Here is a 21,172-nt window from a genome sequence, read left to right as displayed (position 1 = left end):
TTAACAAGACAGTTTTAATGCCCCTTGGAAGAGCTGTGGAGTTCAGAGTGGTTAAACAAGACGGTTTTAATGCCCCTTGTAGAAGACGTGCAGATCCCAGTAGCTAAGCAAAATGGTTTTAATGCCCCTTGGAAGAGTGGTGGAGGTCGCAGTGGAATAAAAAGACAATATCAATGCCCCTTGGAAGAGTGGTGGAGGTCGCAGTGGAATAAAAAGACAATATCAATGCCCCGTGGAAGATACGTGGAGGTCACAGTAGCTTAACAAGACGGTTTTAATGCCCATTGGAAGAGCTGTGGAGTTCAGAGTGGTTTAACAAGACAGTTTTAATGTCCCTTGGAAGAGACGTGGAGGTCACAGTAGCTTAACAAGACGGTTGTGAGGTTCTGAGACTTTCTATCATGGTTTTTTCATGTTGTGCTTAGATCTTGTTTTTTCCCTGCAGCCATCTTGCTTTCTGTTTTGTGCATCCATTTTGCCCTCAGTTGTAATGGAGTCTTCAGCCTCTATGTCTCCACCCTGTTTTTCTGCCATTTGCACTTAAGCAGCCTCAGCTGTTAGTTCAGTGCTTCTGAATCCTGTCTGCAGCCAGTCTGTAACATTGCTTCCTGAAGCCTCTGGACTAAACTCTTCAAGTCAGCTTCACTCTCTGAGGAATCCTCATAGTTTACCTGCCTGTCTGAAGTTCCCATTTATGGATCTGAGTCTTCTTACCTGCTGGATCACTGGACTACTGCTTTACTCAAAGGACTTCTCAGCACCCGTAAGAGAGACTTTGCTTATTGCTTAAAGACTGTCTTTTGTTGTTGTGCCTTTTGCAACTCCGGGGAATCCGGGGTTAATCCAGTTACACCAGGAGGTGTTCCCTTTTGCTCAGAGACTTGTATATTACTGTGCATCTGCTTGTATGACGTAATACAAGAATATTTCTTTATCAAGACCTGTGTTTCTTGTACTTCCTTGCACTCATGCCAAGACTCCATATACACTGAATTCTACACTTTACAAGATTCAGAAGCCACAAGATGGAGTCAGCTGGGTCTGGGAGTATTGATGCCCGCATTAAGAAATTGTATGAGGTGACTAACTCAATCCTCACTGATTTGCAGACTTTAAAGGCGAACTTTGCAGGTCTGCAGGATCGTAGCGATCACAGCCTACAGGTGCTTGGTCAAAATTTTCGAGATTTCTGCACCCGGACGGAAGCTTTGGAGGAGTTAGTTCGTGCACCAGTTCCTACCCCGGTATTGGGCCTCCCCAAGTTACCACCTTTTCGCTTTGGCGGAGAACGAGAAAGATTCAGGGGATTCCTCAATCAATGCAAACTGTTTTTTGCCACCCAGGCATCACAATACCCTACTGACCGATCTAAGGTACTAACAATAATCATGCTTCTCACTGACAAGGCCCTAGCATGGGCGAACCCTTTGATTGAGACTAATGATGCATGTCTGGACGATCTAAATACTTTCATATTGGCCCTGGGGCAAATGTTTGATGATCCCAATCGCAGTGCTACCGCAGAAGCTGCCATGCTAACCTTGCGTCAAGGTAAACGCTCAGTAGCAGAATATGCGCTGGATTTTAGGAGATGGGCCCTCGACACTACTTGGAATAGCTCCGCCAAGAAATCCATTTTCCGGAAGGGGTTGTCTTCTGAAGTTAAAGATGAGCTCGCCCGTGCTGACCCTCCCACTGCTTTGGGAGATTTCATCAATTTCTGCATCCGGATCGATGCCCGGCTTACAGAACGTAGACAGGAGAGATGGTCGGCAATTAATCGTGTTAACAGATACCTTCCTCCCTCTCCAACTAGAGACTTTGTTCCTCGGACTCCTCGAGAAGCTGAACCTGAACCCATGCAAGTGGACTCTCTACAGAAACGGGTCAGTGACGCACGTAAGGAGCATCGGTTGAAGGAGAATCTATGTTTTTACTGCGGTAAGTCTGGGCATTTCATTATAAACTGTCCCAGCCATTCCCGTAAGGCCACTGCTGCAGTTATACACTGTGAATGCTGTGAAAAGGGGTCTGTGATGGCGGCTCGGGAACTCTTGTCTGACCCGGCTGCATAGATATTGACTATTCAGACTTAAACTCTGTCACATCTGAGCCTGATTCACATATCAATGCTGCAATTTTTCCGGTTTCCTCTGCTGTGTCTCGTCCGAACTGCAACAAGAACAGTTCTCATTGTCTTCTTTCTATTAAACTCTGGATTAATGCTGTTTGGGTGTCCACTTCAGCTATGATTGATTCTGGAGCTAGCGGCAATTTTATGGACATTTCCTTTGCCCAAAGACACGGAATACGTTCTGTGAAGAGGACAACCCCTGTACAGATGGAGACAGTGGATGGCTCTCTGTTAAGTTCAGGACCCGTGGATCAGGAGACGGTACCCGTCAAGGTTTTCATGGGGAAAGGTCATCTAGAGAGACTGTCGTTTATGCTCATCACTTCTCCACATTTCCCCATTATTTTAGGATTACCTTGGTTGCAGATTCAGAACCCTACAATAAATTGGGAAACCAAGGAGCTGCATTTCCCGTAGAAGAAGACAATTCCCGGGGTTATGATTTGCTCCACTCCGGTAATTTCCACACCATCAGTCTTCAAACTGCCGCCCATGTATAGTGAGTATGCTGACATCTGTGATAAGAAGAATGCTGACCAGCTTCCTCCCCACCGTCCCTATGACTGCCCAATTGAACTATTACCAGGTGCAGCAATACCCTTTGGTAATATTTACCCTCTGGCAGGCCCAGAACTAAAGGCGCTGAAAGACTATATCGATGAAAATCTAGCTAAAGGCTTTATACGTCCCTCTTCTTCCCCTGCAGGTGCACCCATCTTTTTTGTAAAGAAAAAGGACGGATCTCTTAGACCCTGTATAGATTATCGGGAGCTTAATAAGGTCACCATCAGGAATCGCTACCCACTACCCTTGATCCCCGAATTGTTGGAGAGGGTACGACAGGCTAAGATTTTTACTAAATTAGATCTTCGTGGGGCCTACAATCTGGTCCGCATTAGGCCAGGTGATGAGTGGAAGACAGCTTTCAGGTCACGTTACGGACATTTTGAATATCAAGTCATGCCGTTCGGCTTATGCAATGCGCCAGCAACATTTCAACATTTAGCCAATGACATCTTCAGGGATCTTTTGGATACATTTGTGGTGATTTATTTGGACAATATTTTAATTTTCTCTAATTCCATAGATGAACATCATGAACATGTGAGGACGGTCTTGGGACGTCTAAGAATGCACCGCCTCTATATCAAGCCTGAGAAATGCGAGTTTCATGTAACTAAGATCCAGTTTTTGGGGTACGTAATTTCTTCACAGGGAATAACCATGGACGTGAGGAAGACTCAGGCTATTCAGGACTGGCCAGTGCCCAGGAATGTGAAAGAGGTTCAGCGCTTCATCGGGTTTGCAAATTTTTACAGGCGTTTTATCAGGAACTTTTCTGAAATAGTGTCACCCATCACACAGCTGACCCGTAAGAAGTCTACCTTTGCCTGGACCTCTCAAGCCCAAGAAGCGTTCTCCCGTCTTAAGACCAGATTCACGACGGCACCCATCTTGGTGCATCCAGATCCTGAACTCGCTTTCATAATAGAGGTGGATGCTTCGGACTGTGCCATTGGAGCTATACTCTCCCAAAGGATAGGTGAGAACAGTATTTTACATCCTTGTGCTTTCTTTTCTCAGCGATTGTCGTCAGCAGAAAAGAACTATGACGTAGGCAACAGAGAACTGCTGGCCATTATTGCCGCCTTCAAGGAATGGAGACATCATCTTCAAGGAGCATCTCAGCAGATAGTTGTACTGACGGACCACCACAATCTGGAATTCATTAGGTCGGCCAAGTGCCTGACCCCTCGTCAGGCCCGCTGGAGTCTTTTTCTAAATCAATTTAATTTCGTAATTTCCTATAGGCCTGGTTCCCGCAATGGAAAGGCTGATGCATTATCTAGGATACACTCAATTGAGACCACTACAATCATGACACCTAAGACCATTCTTCCTGATTCCAAGGTCCTGGGGGTGATCCATAATCAAGATTTATTAAACGACATTAAGGAAGCTTATCAACTGGATTCCTTGTTAGAACAACCTTCTAACGAGGTAAGTCTGACTTATAAGAATGGTGTGTGGATGCAGGGACAACGCTTGTATATACCTGAGACTGTCAGATTGAGAGTACTGCATTTAGTTCATGACTCTAAGATGGCGGGTCACAGAGGAAGTCTAAAGACTCAGGAGTTTCTATCCCGTTTCTTTTGGTGGCCCACCTACAGGAAGGATGTCCTAAATTATGTTGCTTCTTGTGAAGTCTGCGCCAGATTCAAGACACCACGTTCCTCACCTACAGGTCTTTTGCAGCCCTTGCCCATCCCATCCCGCCCTTGGGGCTCAATTTCTATGGATTTCATTGTGGAGTTGCCAAACTCTCAGGGGAAAAACTCCATTTTGGTGGTGGTGGATCGTTTGACAAAGGCAGCTCACTTTATTGCTTGTACCGGTTTACCTTCTGCCAAACAGACATCAGACTTAATCGTTCAAAATGTGTTTCGCCTACATGGAGTACCAGATGAAGTAATTTCTGATCGGGGGGTGCAATTCACTTCAAAATTTTGGCAGAGTTTCTGCGCTGCTTTAGACATTAAAGTTAATCTCTCTTCTGCATTTCACCCCCAGACAAATGGACAAACTGAACGCACCAATCAGACCCTGGAGCAATATCTCCGCTGCTTTATTTGCCATCTGCAGGATGATTGGGTGGATCTTCTCCCATTGGCTGAGTTTTCATATAATAACTCACAGAGCGCTTCCACAAAGCAATCTCCATTTTTTGCCAATTTAGGCTATCATCCTAACATTCTTCCTCGGTTTCCCATAGATACGCCTCTACCAGCTGTGGCCGACAGAATTTATTCCCTGCAACAAAATCTGGAGGTGTTAAAGGAGAATCTGGAATCAGCTCGGGAAAGGTATAAAAAAGCAGCTGATAAATTTCGAAAGCCAGCACCAGACTTCAAGGTAGGAGATTTAGTCTGGTTGTCAACCAAGAATTTGAACTTAAGAATTCCATCATCTAAACTTGGACAAAAGTACGTGGGTCCTTATAAGATTAACAAGATTATAAGTGCAGTGGCTTATCGTCTTCAACTTCCTAAATCTATGAGAATTCACCCAGTGTTTCACGTGTCTTTACTTAAGGCAGCAGTTCCTAATATGTTTCTTGGACGGTCTCCTTCCCCTCCTGATCCAGTGTTGATTGATGGACAGGAAGAATTTGTGGTGGAAAAGATTCTGGACTCTAGGCTGCACAGAAATCGTCTCCAATACTTGATCAAATGGCAGAGCTACTCAGTGGAAGATAACTCTTGGGAACCAGTTGACAACATCAATGCCCCCCGTTTACTCCGCCAGTTCCATCAGAGGTACCCAGACAAACCTGGTTCGGAGCCGTCCGGAGGCCGTCCTCAAGGGGGGAGTAATGTGAGGTTCTGAGACTTTCTATCATGGTTTTTTCATGTTGTGCTTAGATCTTGTTTTTTCCCTGCAGCCATCTTGCTTTCTGTTTTGTGCATCCATTTTGCCCTCAGTTGTAATGGAGTCTTCAGCCTCTATGTCTCCACCTTGTTTTTCTGCCATTTGCACTTAAGCAGCCTCAGCTGTTAGTTCAGTGCTTCTGAATCCTGTCTGCAGCCAGTCTGTAACATTGCTTCCTGAAGCCTCTGGACTAAACTCTTCAAGTCAGCTTCACTCTCTGAGGAATCCTCATAGTTTACCTGCCTGTCTGAAGTTCCCATTTATGGATCTGAGTCTTCTTACCTGCTGGATCACTGGACTACTGCTTTACTCAAAGGACTTCTCAGCACCCGTAAGAGAGACTTTGCTTATTGCTTAAAGACTGTCTTTTGTTGTTGTGCCTTTTGCAACTCCGGGGAATCCGGGGTTAATCCAGTTACACCAGGAGGTGTTCCCTTTTGCTCAGAGACTTGTATATTACTGTGCATCTGCTTGTATGACGTAATACAAGAATATTTCTTTATCAAGACCTGTGTTTCTTGTACTTCCTTGCACTCATGCCAAGACTCCATATACACTGAATTCTACACTTTACAACGGTTTTAATGCCCTTTGGAAAAGTGGTGGAGGTTACAGTGGAATAAAAAGACAATATCAATGCACCATGGAAGAGACGTGGAGGTCACAGTAGCTTAACAAAACGGTTTTAACGCCCCTTGGAAGAGTGGTGAAGGTCGCAGTGGAATAAAAAAACAATATCAATGCCCCGTGGAAGATACGTGGATGTCACAGTAGTTTAGCAAGGCGGTTTTAATGCCCCTTGGGAGAGCTGTTGAGTTCAGAGTGGTTTAACAAGACAGTTTTAATGCCCCTTGGAAGAGACGTGGAGGTCACAGTAACTTAACAAGACGGTTTTAATGCCCTTTGCAAATGTGGTGGAGGTTACAGTGGAGTAAGAAGACAATATTAATGCCCCATGGAAGAGATGTGGAGGTCACAGTAGCTTAACAAGATGGTTTTAATGCCCCTTGGAAGAGTGGTGGAGCTAACAAGAGCCCTACAGTACAGCATCTTAAAAATATTATTTCCATTATTGGGGAATGGGTCTCCCACAGTCTTTGCTTATGCCTTAAAAGCAAAAGCTGACAAAAATAAGGATGGAAGAACTTTCAATAATGGCAACACAGACCATGGTCACCCTGGTGGTATAGTGGTATAGGCTGAGGAGAAGGAGAAGAACATAAAACTGCCGAAATGAAGAAGCGTATACCCATGTGTGGGTGTGAAGCGGTGCATGTGAATACACCTCCCGAAATAACACAGTAGATTTGACTTTGTTACTCTGCTGTCATTTGGTGGTGATGAGAAGTCTGGCCTAATCCAGCCCTTGTTCATTTTTATAAGGGTCAGCTTGTCAGCATTGTCAGTTGACAAGCGAGTGCGCTTATCAGTTATAATTTCCCCAGCAGCACTAAAAACATGCTCTGATAACATGCTAGCGGCAGGGCAGGCCATGACCTCCAAGGCGTACAGAGCGAGTACACTCCAAGTGTCCAGCTTGGATACCCAATAATTAAAAGGCACAGAGGAATCACGGAGGACGCTGGACGGTCGGCAAGGTACTCCCTCACCATCTTTTGAAACTTTCCACTCCTTGTGAGAGTACCCCGCGCCTCAGGGTCTGTCCGAAGGGAGGATCTGAGAAAACTGTCCCAGAACGTTGACAGTGTTCCCCTGCCTCTGCTGGATTGGAGTTTCATCTCTCTCGCACGTACGCCTTGGTTGGGCAACGAACTGTGACCTCTGCTGCTAGCGTGTTCAGATGGGAATTTTTTTTAACAGTTCTGCAGCAAGGGCCTTCTGGTACTGCCCCATTTTTGTAGGCCTCTCCACCTCAGGAATAAGAGAGTGAAAGTTCTCCTTGTAGCGGGGGTCTAAAAGTGTCACCAACCAGTAATGACTGTCACCCAACATTTTGACAACGCAAGGGTCACAGTTAAGGCAGCGTAACATAAAGTCAGCCATGCGTGCTAGACTGGTAATGGGCAAGACTTACGTGTCCTCACCAAGATGACGACTGACCATGCTCTCCTCCTCCCCCTCCTCCTCCTCCTCCATGTCCTCAGGCCACCCACGCTGAGCCGACGGTATGACAGTTGTACAGATACTACCGTCTACAGCGCATAATACAAGCTCCTGTTCTTCCTCCTCCTCATCCTCCTCTTCTCCCTCATTGTCCCCCAATGCACGTTGGGATGAGATGAGGCTGGGCTGTGTGTAAACGACCGCTACGGCTTCTTGATCCATCTCATCATACTCTGGCTTCAATGCCTCCTCTTTAATTCTCTGCAGAGAGCATTGCAAAAGACAGACAAGTGAAATGCTGACACTAATGATGGCATCATTGCCACTCACCATCTTGGTGGACTCCTCAAAGTTTGTCAAGATGGTACATATGTCAGACATCCAGGTCCACTCCTGAGTCTTATGTGTGGAGTCTGACCTGATTATCGACGGCCTTGTTGCAGCTGGTACTCCACAACTGCTCACAAATCCTTTGCAACATGTGGAGGAGAGAGTTCCAATGTGTGGGGACAACATACACCAGTCGGTGTGACGGAAGCTGCAAACACTGCTGCAACACAGCAAGGACGGGGGAGGCTGTAGCTAACTTGCGAAAATGAGCTGACAGGCGGCTTACTTTGACCAGCAGATCTGGCAACTCGGGGTATGATTTAAGAAACCGCTGAACCACGAGGTTAAGCACATGAGCCAGGCATGGTACTTGTGTGATCTTGCCTCGCCTCAGAGCCGCCACCAGGTTATGGCCATTGTCACACACGACCATGCCTGGATGTAGGTTCAGCAGTCTCAGCCACAGATCTGCCTGCTCGTTCACAGATGTCCACAACTCCCAAGCAGTGTGAGGTTTCTCACTTAAGCTTATGAGTAGTGTTGAGCCACCCCCTTAGTGTTCGGGTTCGGTTCAGTTCGTCGAACACTGGGATGTTCGAGGAACTGTTCGTCGAACTGTTCGTCGAACACCTTAGAACACCGTCGAACACCGTTAAAACCAATGGCAGGCAAACAAAAACACATGGGAACACATAGAAAACACCATCAAAGGTGTCCAAAAGCTCACAAACTGCTCAGAAGACGCTTTCTTTAAAAAAGCCGGCCGGCAATTCAGCAGCGACATACACCGGTACCCGACAATTTAGACATGAAGGAATAGAGCATCACACATAGATTAGATAGATAGAAACATGTCAGTCACATATATATGAAGTACAGTGACAGTGTTGCTTACTGTACTTGTCATTTAGTGTAAAGGATTTATTAAAAAATATAATAGTGTTTTCATGCACCGTCTCTTTAAAAAAGCCGGCCGGCAATTCAGCAGCGGTACCCGACAATTTAGAACAGAAAGATAGAGCTTCACACATAGATTAGATAGATAGAAACATGTCAGTGACATATATAATAAGTACAGTGACAGTGTTGCTTACTGTACTTGTCATTTACTGCAAAGGATTTATTAAAAAAAATAATAGTGTTTTCATGCACCGTCTCTTTAAAAAAGCCGGCCGGCAATTCAGGATTTGTACCCGACAATTTAGAATAGAAGGAATAGAGAATCACACATAGATTAGATAGATAGAAACATGTCAGCCACATATATATGAAGTACAGTGACAGTGTTGCTTACTGTAATTGTCATTTAGTGTAAAGGATTTATCAAAAAAAATAATAGTGTTTTCATGCACCGTCTCTTTAAAAAAGCCGGCCGGCAATTCAGCACCTGTACCCGACAATTTATAACAGACAGAATAGAGCTTCACACATAGATTAGATAGATAGAAACATGTCAGTCACATATATAATAAGTACAGTGATAGTGTTGGTTACTGTACTTGTCATTTAGTATTAAAATAAAGGATTTATTATTAAAAAAAATTGGCGTGGGGTTCCCCATAATTTTAGTCTCTAGCGGAGGTTAAGCAGACAGCTGGGGCAGATGTTTGAAGCCTGGGAAGGGGGTAATACCCACGGAGCTTCCCAGGCTACTAATATCAGCCCCCAGCTGAATACCTAGCCTTTACTGGCTATTAAAATGGAGGACCCCCCCAAAAAAAATGACGTGGGGTCCCCCATAATTTAATAGCTAGCAAAGGCTAGGCAGACAGCTGGGGGCTGATATTAATAGCTCAGGAAGGGTGCCATGAATATTGGCCCCCTCCCAGGCTAGAAACACCAGCCGTCAGCCCCCCCAGAAATGGCGCATCCATAGGATGCGCCAATTCTGGCACTTAGCCTCGCTCTTCCACGCTGCCCTGGTGTGGTGGCAGGGGGTAATAGGGTTGGGGTTGATGTCAGCTTATAATGCCAGCTGACATCAAGCCCAGGTTAGTAATGGAGAGGCGTCTATAAGACACCCCCATTACTAACCCCATAGTCAAAGTTAAAAGAAAAACACAAACACCCAGAATAAAGTCCTTTAATTGAAATAAAGACACAATTCTTTATTGTTCTAAATTAAACCATACTTACCATCACGCCCATTCCAGCTGAAGCCAACGATCTCCTGCAATAAAAGAAAAATAATAAAGCAACCTCATCCTTACCTTTCCATGGTTCCCAGGACAGCTTCAGCTCTGCTACATCGAGATGACAGGCTGGACCGCAGCAGAACGCTGCCATCCAGCTTGCCATGCCGCACACACTGAGAAGCGCAGGCATACTTTACTAGAAATTCATGGTGGTCATGTCTAATATTGGCGTGACCCCATGAATTTCGGGCTTAGGGCCAGCTGATAATGCCAAGCTGGCCTTAACCCCTTTATTACCCAGTGAGCCACCGCACCAGGGCCCTGGATGAGTTGGGTACAGCGCCAGAAGATGGCGCTTCTATGAACGCGCCATTTTCCGGGGCGGCTGCGGACTGCAATTTGCAGCGGGTGGGGCCCAGAAAGCTTGGGCCTCCCTGCGCTGCAGATTCCAGCCCCCAGCTGCCTAGTTGTACCTGGCTGGACACAAAAATAGGGCGAAGCTCCACGTATTTTTTTTTTAAATTCATGAAATTCATGGAATAATTAAGAAAAAAAGGGCTTCCCTATATTGTTGTGTCCGGCTAGGTACAAATAGGCAGCTGGTGGTTGGGAGCAGCCAGTTCCTGCCTGCTGTACCTGACTGGACACAAATATAGTGCGAAGCCCCACATCAATTTTTTTTAAATTATTTCATGAATTTCCTGAAATAATTTAAAAAAAACTGACGTGGGGCTTCGCCCTATATTTGTGTCCAGTCAGGTACAGCAGGCAGGAACGGGCTGCCCCCAACCACCAGCTGCCTATTTGTACCTGGCCAGACACAACAATATAGGGAAGCTCTTTTTTAAAAAAATTATTTCATGAAATAATTTAAAAAAAATTGACGTGGGGCTTCGCACTATATTTGTGTCCAGCCAGGTACAGCAGGCAGGGACGGGCTGCCCCCAACCACCAGCTGCCTATTTGTACCTGGTTGGACACAACAATATAGGAAAGCCCTTTTTTTCTTAATTATTCCATGAATTTCATGAAATAATTAAAAAAAAAAATGCGTGGGGCTTCGCCCTATTTTTGTGCCCAGCCAGGTACAACTAGGCAGCTGGGAGCTGGAATCCGCAGCGCAGGGAGGCCCAAGCTTTCTGGGCCCCACCCGCTGCAAATTGCAGTCCGCAGCCGCCCCAGAAAATGGCGCGTTCATAGAAGCGCCATCTTCTGGCGCTGTACCCAACTCATCCAGGGCCCTGGTGCGGTGGCTCACTGGGTAATAAAGGGGTTAAGGCCAGCTTGGCATTATCAGCTGGCCCTAAGCCCGAAATTCATGGGGTCACGCCAATATTAGACATGACCACCATGAATTTCTAGTAAAGTATTTAAAAAAACACAACACCCAGAATAAAGTCCTTTAATTGAAATAAACACACAATTCTTTATTGTTCTAAATTAAACCATACTTACCATCACGCCCATTCCAGCTGAAGCCAACGATCTCCTGCAATAAAAGTAAAATAATTAAGCAACCTCATCCTTACCTTTCCATGGTTCCCACGACAGCTTCAGCTCTGCTACATCGAGATGACAGGCTGGACCGCAGCAGAAAGCTGCCATCCAGCCTGTCATCCCGCGGACACTGAGAAGCGCAGGCATGCTTGCGCTCCTCAGTGTCTGGCTGTGACGGCATAAAGATGAGACGAGTTCATGTCCAATGAACTCGGCGCACCTCATGCACGTCACTGACAGCGTGGGAGAATTCTCACGCTGTAGCGCTGAGTGCAGGAGAATTTTCCCACGCTGTCAGTGACGTGCATGAGGTGAGCTCATTCATGTCCAATGAACTCAGGTCACCTTATGCACGTCACTGACACTGACAAATTCTCCTGCACTCAGCGCTACAGCGTGAGAATTCTCCCACGCTGTCAGTGACGTGCATGAGGTGCGCCGAGTTCATTGGACATGAACTCGTCTCATCTTTATGCCGTCACAGCCAGACACTGAGCAGCGCAAGCATGCCTGCGCTTCTCAGTGTCTGCGGGATGACAGGCTGGATGGCAGCGTTCTGCTGCGGTCCAGCCTGTTATCTCGATGTAGCAGAGCTGAAGCTGTCGTGGGAACCATGGAAAGGTAAGGATGAGGTTGGTTTATTATTTTTCTTTTATTGCAGGAGATCGTTGGCTTCAGCTGGAATGGGCGTGACGGTAAGTATGGTTTAATTTAGAACAATAAAGGAATGTGTCTTTATTTCAATTAAAGGACTTTATTCTGGGTGTTTGTGTTTTCTTTTAACTTTGACTATGGGGTTAGTAATGGGGGTGTCTTATAGACGCCTCTCCATTACTAACCTGGGCTTGATGTCAGCTGGCATTATAAGCTGACATCAACCCCAGCCCTATTACCCCACTGCCACCGCTACAGGGCAGTGGGAAGAGCGAGGCTAAGTGCCAGAATTGGCGCATCCTAAGGATGCGCCATTTCTGGGGCGGCTGACGGCTGGTGTTTCTAGCCTGGGAGGGGGCCAATATTCATGGAACCCTTCCTGGGCTATTAATATCAGCCCCCAGCTGTCTGCCTAGCCTTTGCTAGCTATTAAAATAGGGTGGACCCCACGTCATTTTTTTGGGGGGTCCCCCATTTTAATAGCTAGTAAAGGCTAGGTATTCCGCTGGGGGCTGATATTAGTAGCCTGGGAAGCTCCGTGGGTATTACCCCCTTCCCATGCTTCAAACATCTGCCCCAGCCGTCTGCTTAACCTCCGCTAGAGACTAAAATTACAGGGAACCCCACGCCAATTTTTTTTTAAATAAATCCTTTATTTTAACACTAAATGACAAGTACAGTAATCAACTCTGTCACTGTACTTCATATATATGTGACTGACATGTTTCTATCTATCTAATCTATGTGTGATTCTCTATTCCTTCTATTCTAAATTGTCGGGTACCGATGCTGAATTGCCGGCCGGCTTTTTTAAAGAGACAGTGCATGAAAACACTATTATTTTTTTTAATAAATCCTTTACACTAAATGACAAGTACAGTAATCAACACTGTCACTGTACTTCATATATATGTGACTGACATGTTTCTATCTATCTAATCTATGTGTGAAGCTCTATTCTGTCTGTTATAAATTGTCAGGTACCGCTGATGAATTGCCGGCCGGCTTTTTTAAAGAGACGGTGCATGAAAACACTATTATTTTTTTTGATAAATCCTTTACACTAAATGACAAGTACAGTAAGCAACACTGTCACTGTGCTTCTTATATGTGTGACTGACATGTTTCTATCTATCTAATCTATGTGTGAAGCTCTATTCTGTCTGTTATAAATTGTCGGGTACCGCTGCTGAATTGCCGGCTGGCTTTTTTAAAGAGACGGTGCATGAAAACACTATTATTTTTTTTGATAAATCCTTTACACTAAATGACAAGTACAGTAATCAACACTGTCACTGTACTTCATATATATGTGACTGACATGTTTCTATCTATCTAATCTATGTGTGAAGCTCTATTCTTTCGGTTCTAAATTGTCGGGTATCGGTGTATGCCGCTGATGAATTGCCGGCTTTTCATGTTTCACTGTTGGCACTGTTCCCATCGATTTGGGCAATCACTGTAATGCCACAACCACCATGGCTGTGGCATTACAGTGAGTGGCAGACAATCCCTGCATGATTGGTGCTCTAAATAGCGCCAGACATGCAGGACACGCTTTTGGTGCACGAACAGTTATCGAACATAACCTCGAACAGCCGAATTTTTTGCAAATCGTTCAGGTTCGTCGAACAACTCGAACACCGCCCAAAACAGCTCGAATTTGAGATTGGCGAACAGTTCTAGTCGAACAACGCTCATCTCTACTTATGAGTTACAGCACACCCTGTTGCCGCTTGGCGGAGGCAGTACTGCAGTGATTCCAGCTTGTAACTGATGTGGTGATATCTGAGAAGGAGGCTGAACATGAGGAGGAGGAGGAGGATGATGCGCAAGAGCTGTACACTGTGGGGGCAACTCTGACTGACATTGGGCCAGCAATCCTCGGTGTGGGGCGGATGTGTTCCGTCCCAAGGTCCGACTGGGTCCCAGTTTCCACTATGTTTACCCAGTGTGCCGTCAGGGAGATGTACCGTCCCAGGCCACAAGCACTTGTCCACGTGTCCGTTGTCAGGTGGACTCTCCCAGTAACTGCATTGTTGAGGGCACGGCAGATGTTTTGGGACACGTGCTTGTGTAGTGCGGGGATGGCACACCGGGCAAAATAGTGTCGGCTGGGGACCGAGTACCGAGGGCCGGCCACCGCTATAAGGTTGCGGAAGGATTCCGTCTCCACCAGCCTAAAAGGCAGCATTTCCAACGGAAGCAGTCGTGAAATATGCGAATTTAGGACTGTGGCCTGTGGGGCGTTAGCTGCGTATTTTTCCGCTTTCGTTCAAAGGTCTGGGATATGGACAATTGAATGCTGCGGTGGGACGTGGACGTGGACGTTGATGCTGTTTCTTTAGAAACTGCCATAACAAGTGAAGACTGAGAGGAGGGGGCATCTTTGCATGCAGTATGGACAGGGGATTGCCTTGCACACACAACAGGGGGTTCTATTGCATGCACAACACCTGTAGAAGCAGTGGTGACACCTGCTGACACTGGTCTTGGAACCTGGAGTTCACCCCACAAAGTCGGGTGCTTTGCTGCCATGTGCCTGATCATGCTGGTGGTGGTCAGGCTGGTAGTTTTGTCACCCCTGCTGATTCTGGCATGGCAGGTGGTACAAATGGCCTCTTGGGGGTTATCAGCAGAGTCTTTAAAAAACTTCCAGACTCCGGAAGACCTACAGGTTGTACTTGCAACGTCCCTCGTGTTGGTGTTACGGGGAACTGTTGCCTGCCTTCTGTGTGCGGCCATCACACTGCTTCTTCCTGCCTGTTGGGGTACTCTGCCTCCCTCACCCTGTGTGCCGCTGGCCTCGCTCTGCATGTCCTCCTGCCACGTTGGGTCAGTTACTAGATCATCCACCACCTCCTCCTCTTCCACTTGCACACCATGATCCTCCTCCTCACTTCCTGGCAATGGTGTCTCACCATTATCCACCTCTTGTGACAAATTGCCAGCGTCGACTTCCTGTGGCTGTGGCAGTTCAAATATTTGGGCATCGCTACATGGGATCTCCTCTTCCACCACTTCAAGCGGAGCAGGCGAGGGGCACAAATCTGGAAATGGACCAGTGAACAGCTCTTCAGAGTGTCCAAGTGTGGGATCAGTTGCTGTCTGACGACACTCGGCATGGTGGGAGGAAGGAGCATCAGGGTGAGGAGGAGTATGCGGTGGAAACTCAAGGCTACTAAGATTTGACCGTGTGGAAGACAGACCGGAGGTGGTGGTGCCCAGATAACTGGAAGTATTATCTGCTATCCAATTAATAACCTGTTCACACTGATCAGTTCACAATACTGGTGTTGTTCTGTGCTTCCCTGGTAAATCGGTCAAGAAGTGGGAGTGAGAAGATGTGGCTGTTGGTTGTGGCACATTTTCACCTTGGCCACGGCCCCGTCCTCTGCACTCACAATCACCAGAACGTCCGGTTCCACGTCCCTTACCATGCGCCTTGCCCATTGTAAAGGAAATAAAATATCTTACACTCGCAATATCAATGGAAAAAGGGTAATAAAAAGTAGATTAGATCCGTGGAAGAGGAAAACCACAGTTCTATTTCTCTGGCCTACACCCGACTAATTTAAACAATCTAAACAATCAGGGAGAAACTATTACTGTTTTTCTTTATAAAAAAAATACCAAAAGCTGAATAATACAGATTTTTTACCGTGGAATGGCAAAACCACAGTTATTGTTTACTGGGGTATACCAGACAATTTTAAATAGATGTATTTGCGGCTGAACAGTGAGAGCGACACACTCAAACTGTTTTTTTTAAGGCAAAAATGGCCCAAAGGTGGATAATACAGAGGATTGAACTGTGGAACTGCCAAACCACACTTCTATTTATCTGGCCTTCACCAGACTAATTTAAACAGATATATTTGTGTCTGAACAATCAGGAGCCACTATTACTGTTTTTCTTTACGGAAAAAATACCAAAAGCTGGATAATAGAGATTTTTTACTGTGGGAGGCAAAAACACAGTTATAATTTACTGGTGTATACCAGACTCTTTTAAACAGATATATTGGTGTCTGAACAATCAGGAGACACTATTACTGTTTTTCTTTACGGAAAAAATACCAAAAGCTGGATAATAGAGATTTTTTAATGTGGAACGGCAAAACCACAGTTATAATTTACTGGTGTATACCAGACTCTTTTAAACAGATATATTGGTGTCTGAACAATCAGGAGACAATATTACTGTTTTTCTTTATGGAAAAAATACTAAAAGCTGGATAATAGAGATTTTTTAATGTGGAACGGCAAAACTACAGTTTTAATTTACTAGTGTATACCATACTCTTTCAAACAGATATATTGGTGTCTGAACAATCAGGAGACACTATTACTGTTTTTCTTTACGGCAAAAAATGCCAAAAGCAGGATAATACAGAGATTTGACTGGTGGAACTGCAAAACCACACTTCTATATCTCTGGCCTGCACCAGACTATTTTCAACAGATATATTTGTGTCTGAACAATCAGGAGACACTATTACGGCTTTTCTGTACAGCAAAAAATGGCAAAAGCAGCACAATACAGAGATTTGACCCGTGGAACTGCAAAACCACACTTCTATTTCTTGGGCCTACACCAGACTATTTTCAATACATATATTTGTGTCTGAACAATAAGGGAGACACTATTACTGATTTTCTTTATGGCAAAAAATGGCAAAAGCAGGATAATACTGAGATTTGACCCGTGGAACTGCAAAACCACACTTCTATTTCTCGGGCCTACACCAGACTATTTTCAACAGATATCTTGGTGTCTGAACAATCAGGAGACACTATTACTGTTTTTCTTTATGGAAAAAATATCAAAAGCTGGATAATAGAGAGTTTTACCGTGGGAAGGCAAAACCACAGTTATAATGTACTGGTGTATACCAGACTCTTTTAAACAGATATATTAGTGTCTGAACAATCAGCAGACACTATTACTGTTTTTCTTTACGGCAAAAAATACCAAAAGCAGGATAATACAGAGATTTGACTCGTGGAACTGCAAAACCACACTTCTATATCTCGGGCCTACACCAGACTATTTTCAACAGATATATTTGTGTCTGAACAATCAGGAGACACTATTATGGTTTTTCTTTACGGCAAAAAATGGCAAAAGCAGAACAATACAGAAATTTGAGCCGTGGAACTACAAAACCACACTTCTATTTCTTGGACCTACACCAGACTATTTTCAACAGATATATTTGTGTCTGAACAATCAGGGAGACACTATTACAGTTTTTTTTACGGCAAAAAATGACAAAAGCAGGATAATAGAGATTTTTTACCGTGGCATGGCAAAACCACAATTTTAATTTACTGGTGTATACCAGACTCTTTTAAACAGATATTTTGGTGTCTGAACAATCAGGAGACACTATTACTGTTTTTCTTTATGGAAAAAATATCAAAAGCTGGACAATAGAGAGTTTTACCGTGGGAAGGCAAAACCACAGTTATAATGTACTGGTGTATACCAGACTCTTTTAAACAGATATATTAGTGTCTGAACAATCAGCAGACACTATTACTGTTTTACTTTACGGCAAAAAATACCAAAAGCAGGATAATACAGAGATTTGACTCGTGGAACTGCAAAATCACACTTCTATATCTCGGGCCTACACCAGACTAATTTCAACAGATATATTTGTGTCTGAACAATCAGGAGACACTATTACTGTTTTCATTTACGGCAAAAAATGGCAAAAGCAGGACAATACAGAGATTTGACCCGTGGAACTGCAACTGCAAAACAACACTTCTATTTCTCTGGCCTACACCAGACTATTTTCAACAGATATATTTGTGTCTGAACAATCAGGGAGACACGATTACAGTTTTTTTTTACGGCAAAAAATGACAAAAGCAGGATAATAGAGATTTTTTACCGTGGAAGGCAGAACCACAGTTATAATGTACTGGTGTATACCAGACTCTTTTAAACAGATATATTGGTGTCTGAACAATCAGGAGACACTATTACTGTTTTTCTTTACGGCAAAAAATGCCAAAAGCAGGATAATACAGAGATTTGACCCGTGGAACTGCAAAACCACACTTCTATTTCTCGGGCCTACAACAGACTATGTTCAACAGATTTATTTCTGTCTGAACAATCAGGAGAAACTATTACTGTTTTTCTTTATGGCAAAAAATGGCAAAAGCAGGATAATACAAAGATTTGACCCGTGGTACTGCAGAACCACACTTCTATTTCTTGGGCCTACACCAGACTATTTTCAACAGATATATTTGTGTCTGAACAATAAGGGAGACACTATTACAGTTTTTTTTTACGGCAAAAAATGACAAAAGCAGGATAATAGAGATTTTTTACTGTGGAACTGCAAAACCACAGTTCTATTTCTCGGGCCTACACCAGACTATTTTCGACAGATATATTGGTGTCTGAACAATCAGGAGACACTATTACTGTTTTTCTTTATGGAAAAAATATCAAAAGCTGGATAATAGAGAGTTTTACCGTGGGAAGGCAAAACAACAGTTATAATGTACTGGTGTATACCAGACTCTTTTAAACAGATATATTAGTGTCTGAACAATCAGCAGACACTATTACTGATTTTCTTTATGGCAAAAAATACCAAAAGCAGGATAATACAGAGATTTGACTCATGGAACTGCAAAACCACACTTCTATATCTCGGGCCTACAAAAGACTATTTTCAACAGATATATTTGTATCTGAACAATCAGGAGACACTATTACTGTTTCTCTTTATGGCAAAAAATGGCAAAAGCAGGATAATACAGAGATTTGACCCGTGGTACTGCAGAACAACACTTCTATTTCTCGGGCATACAATAGGCAATTTTGAACAGATATATTTGTGTCTGAACAATCAGGGACACACTATTACAGTTTTATTTTTACGGCAAAAAATGACAAAAGCAGGATAATAGAGATTTTTTACAGTGGAATGGCAAAACCACAGTTAAAATTTACTGGTGTATACCAGACTCTTTTAAACAGATATATTGGTGTCTGAACAATCAGGAGACACTATTACTGTTTTTCTTTACGGAAAAAATACCAAAAGCTAGATAATAGAGATTTTTTACTGTGGATGGCAAAACCACATTTATAATTTACTGGTGTATACCAGACTCTTTTAAACAGATATATTGGTGTCTGAACAATCAGGTGACACTATTACTGTATTTCTTTATGTCAAAAAATGCCAAAAGCAGAATAATACAGAGATTTGACCCATGGAACTGCAAAACCACAGTTCTATTTCTCGGGCCTGCACCAGACTTTTTTCAACAGATATATTTGTGTCTGAACAATCAGGGAGACACTATTACTGATTTTCTTTAAGGCAAAAAATGGCAAAAGCAGGATAATATTGAGATTTGACCCGTGGAACTGCAAAACCACACTTCTATTTCTCGGGCCTACACCAGATTATTTTAAAGAGATATATTGGTGTCTGAACAATCAGGAGACACCATTACTGTTTTTCTTTATGGAAAAAATATCAAAAGCTGGATAATAGAGAGTTTTACCGTGGGAAGGCAAAACCACAGTTATAATGTACTGGTGTATACCAGACTCTTTTAAACAGATATATTAGTGTCTGAACAATCAGGATACACTATTACTGTTTTTCTTTACGGCAAAAAATACCAAAAGCAGGATAATACAGAGATTTGACTGGTGGAACTGCAAAACCACACTTCTATATCTCTGGCCTGCACCAGACTATTTTCAACAGATATATTTGTGTCTGAACAATCAGGAGACACTATTACAACTTTTCTTTACAGCAAAAAATGGCAAAAGCAGCACAATACAGAGATTTGACCCGTGGAACTGCAAAACCACACTTCTATTTCTTGGGCCTACACCAGACTATTTTCAATACATATATTTGTGTCTGAACAATAAGGGAGACACTATTACTGATTTTCTTTATGGCAAAAAATGGCAAAAGCAGGATAATACTGAGATTTGACCCGTGGAACTGCAAAACCACACTTCTATTTCTCGGGCCTACACCAGACTATTTTCAACAGATATCGTGGTGTCTGAACAATCAGGAGACACTATTACTGTTTTTCTTTATGGAAAAAATATCAAAAGCTGGATAATAGAGAGTTTTACCGTGGGAAGGCAAAACCACAGTTATAATGTACTGGTGTATACCAGACTCTTTTAAACAGATATATTAGTGTCTGAACAATCAGCAGACACTATTACTGTTTTTCTTTACGGCAAAAAATACCAAAAGCAGGATAATACAGAGATTTGACTCGTGGAACTGCAAAACCACACTTCTATATCTCGGGCCTACACCAGACTATTTTCAACAGATATATTTGTGTCTGAACAATCAGGAGACACTATTACTGTTTTTATTTATGGCAAAAAATGGCAAAAGCAGGATAATACTGAGATTTGACCCCTGGAACTGCAAAACCACACTTCTATTTCTCGGGCCTACACCAGACTATTTTCAAGAGATATATTGGTGTCTGAACAATCAGGAGACACTATTACTGTTTTTCTTCATGGAAAAAATATCAAAAGCAGGATAATAGAGATTTTTTACCGTGGAACGGCAAAACCACAGTTATAATTTACTGGTGTATACCAGACTCTTTTAAACAGATATATTGGTGTCTGAACAATCAGGAGACACTATTACTGTTATTCTTTACGGCAAAAATGCCAAAAGCAGGATAATACAGAGATTTGACCCGTGGAACTGCAAAACCACACTTCTATTTCTCGGGCCTACACCAGACTATTTTCAACAGATATATTTGTATATGAACAATCAGGAGACATTACTACTGTTTTTCTCTACAGGAAAATATGGCAAAATTAGGATAATACAGAGATTTTTTACTGTGGACAGCAAAAACCACAGTTATAATTTAC

The sequence above is a fragment of the Phyllobates terribilis genome, unplaced genomic scaffold (assembly GCF_046119375.1).
Source record: "Phyllobates terribilis strain yellow unplaced genomic scaffold, ASM4611937v1 Scaffold_222__1_contigs__length_3263388, whole genome shotgun sequence".
Classification (NCBI taxonomy): Eukaryota; Metazoa; Chordata; class Amphibia; order Anura; family Dendrobatidae; genus Phyllobates; species Phyllobates terribilis.
This window is presented reverse-complemented; position numbering follows the sequence as displayed.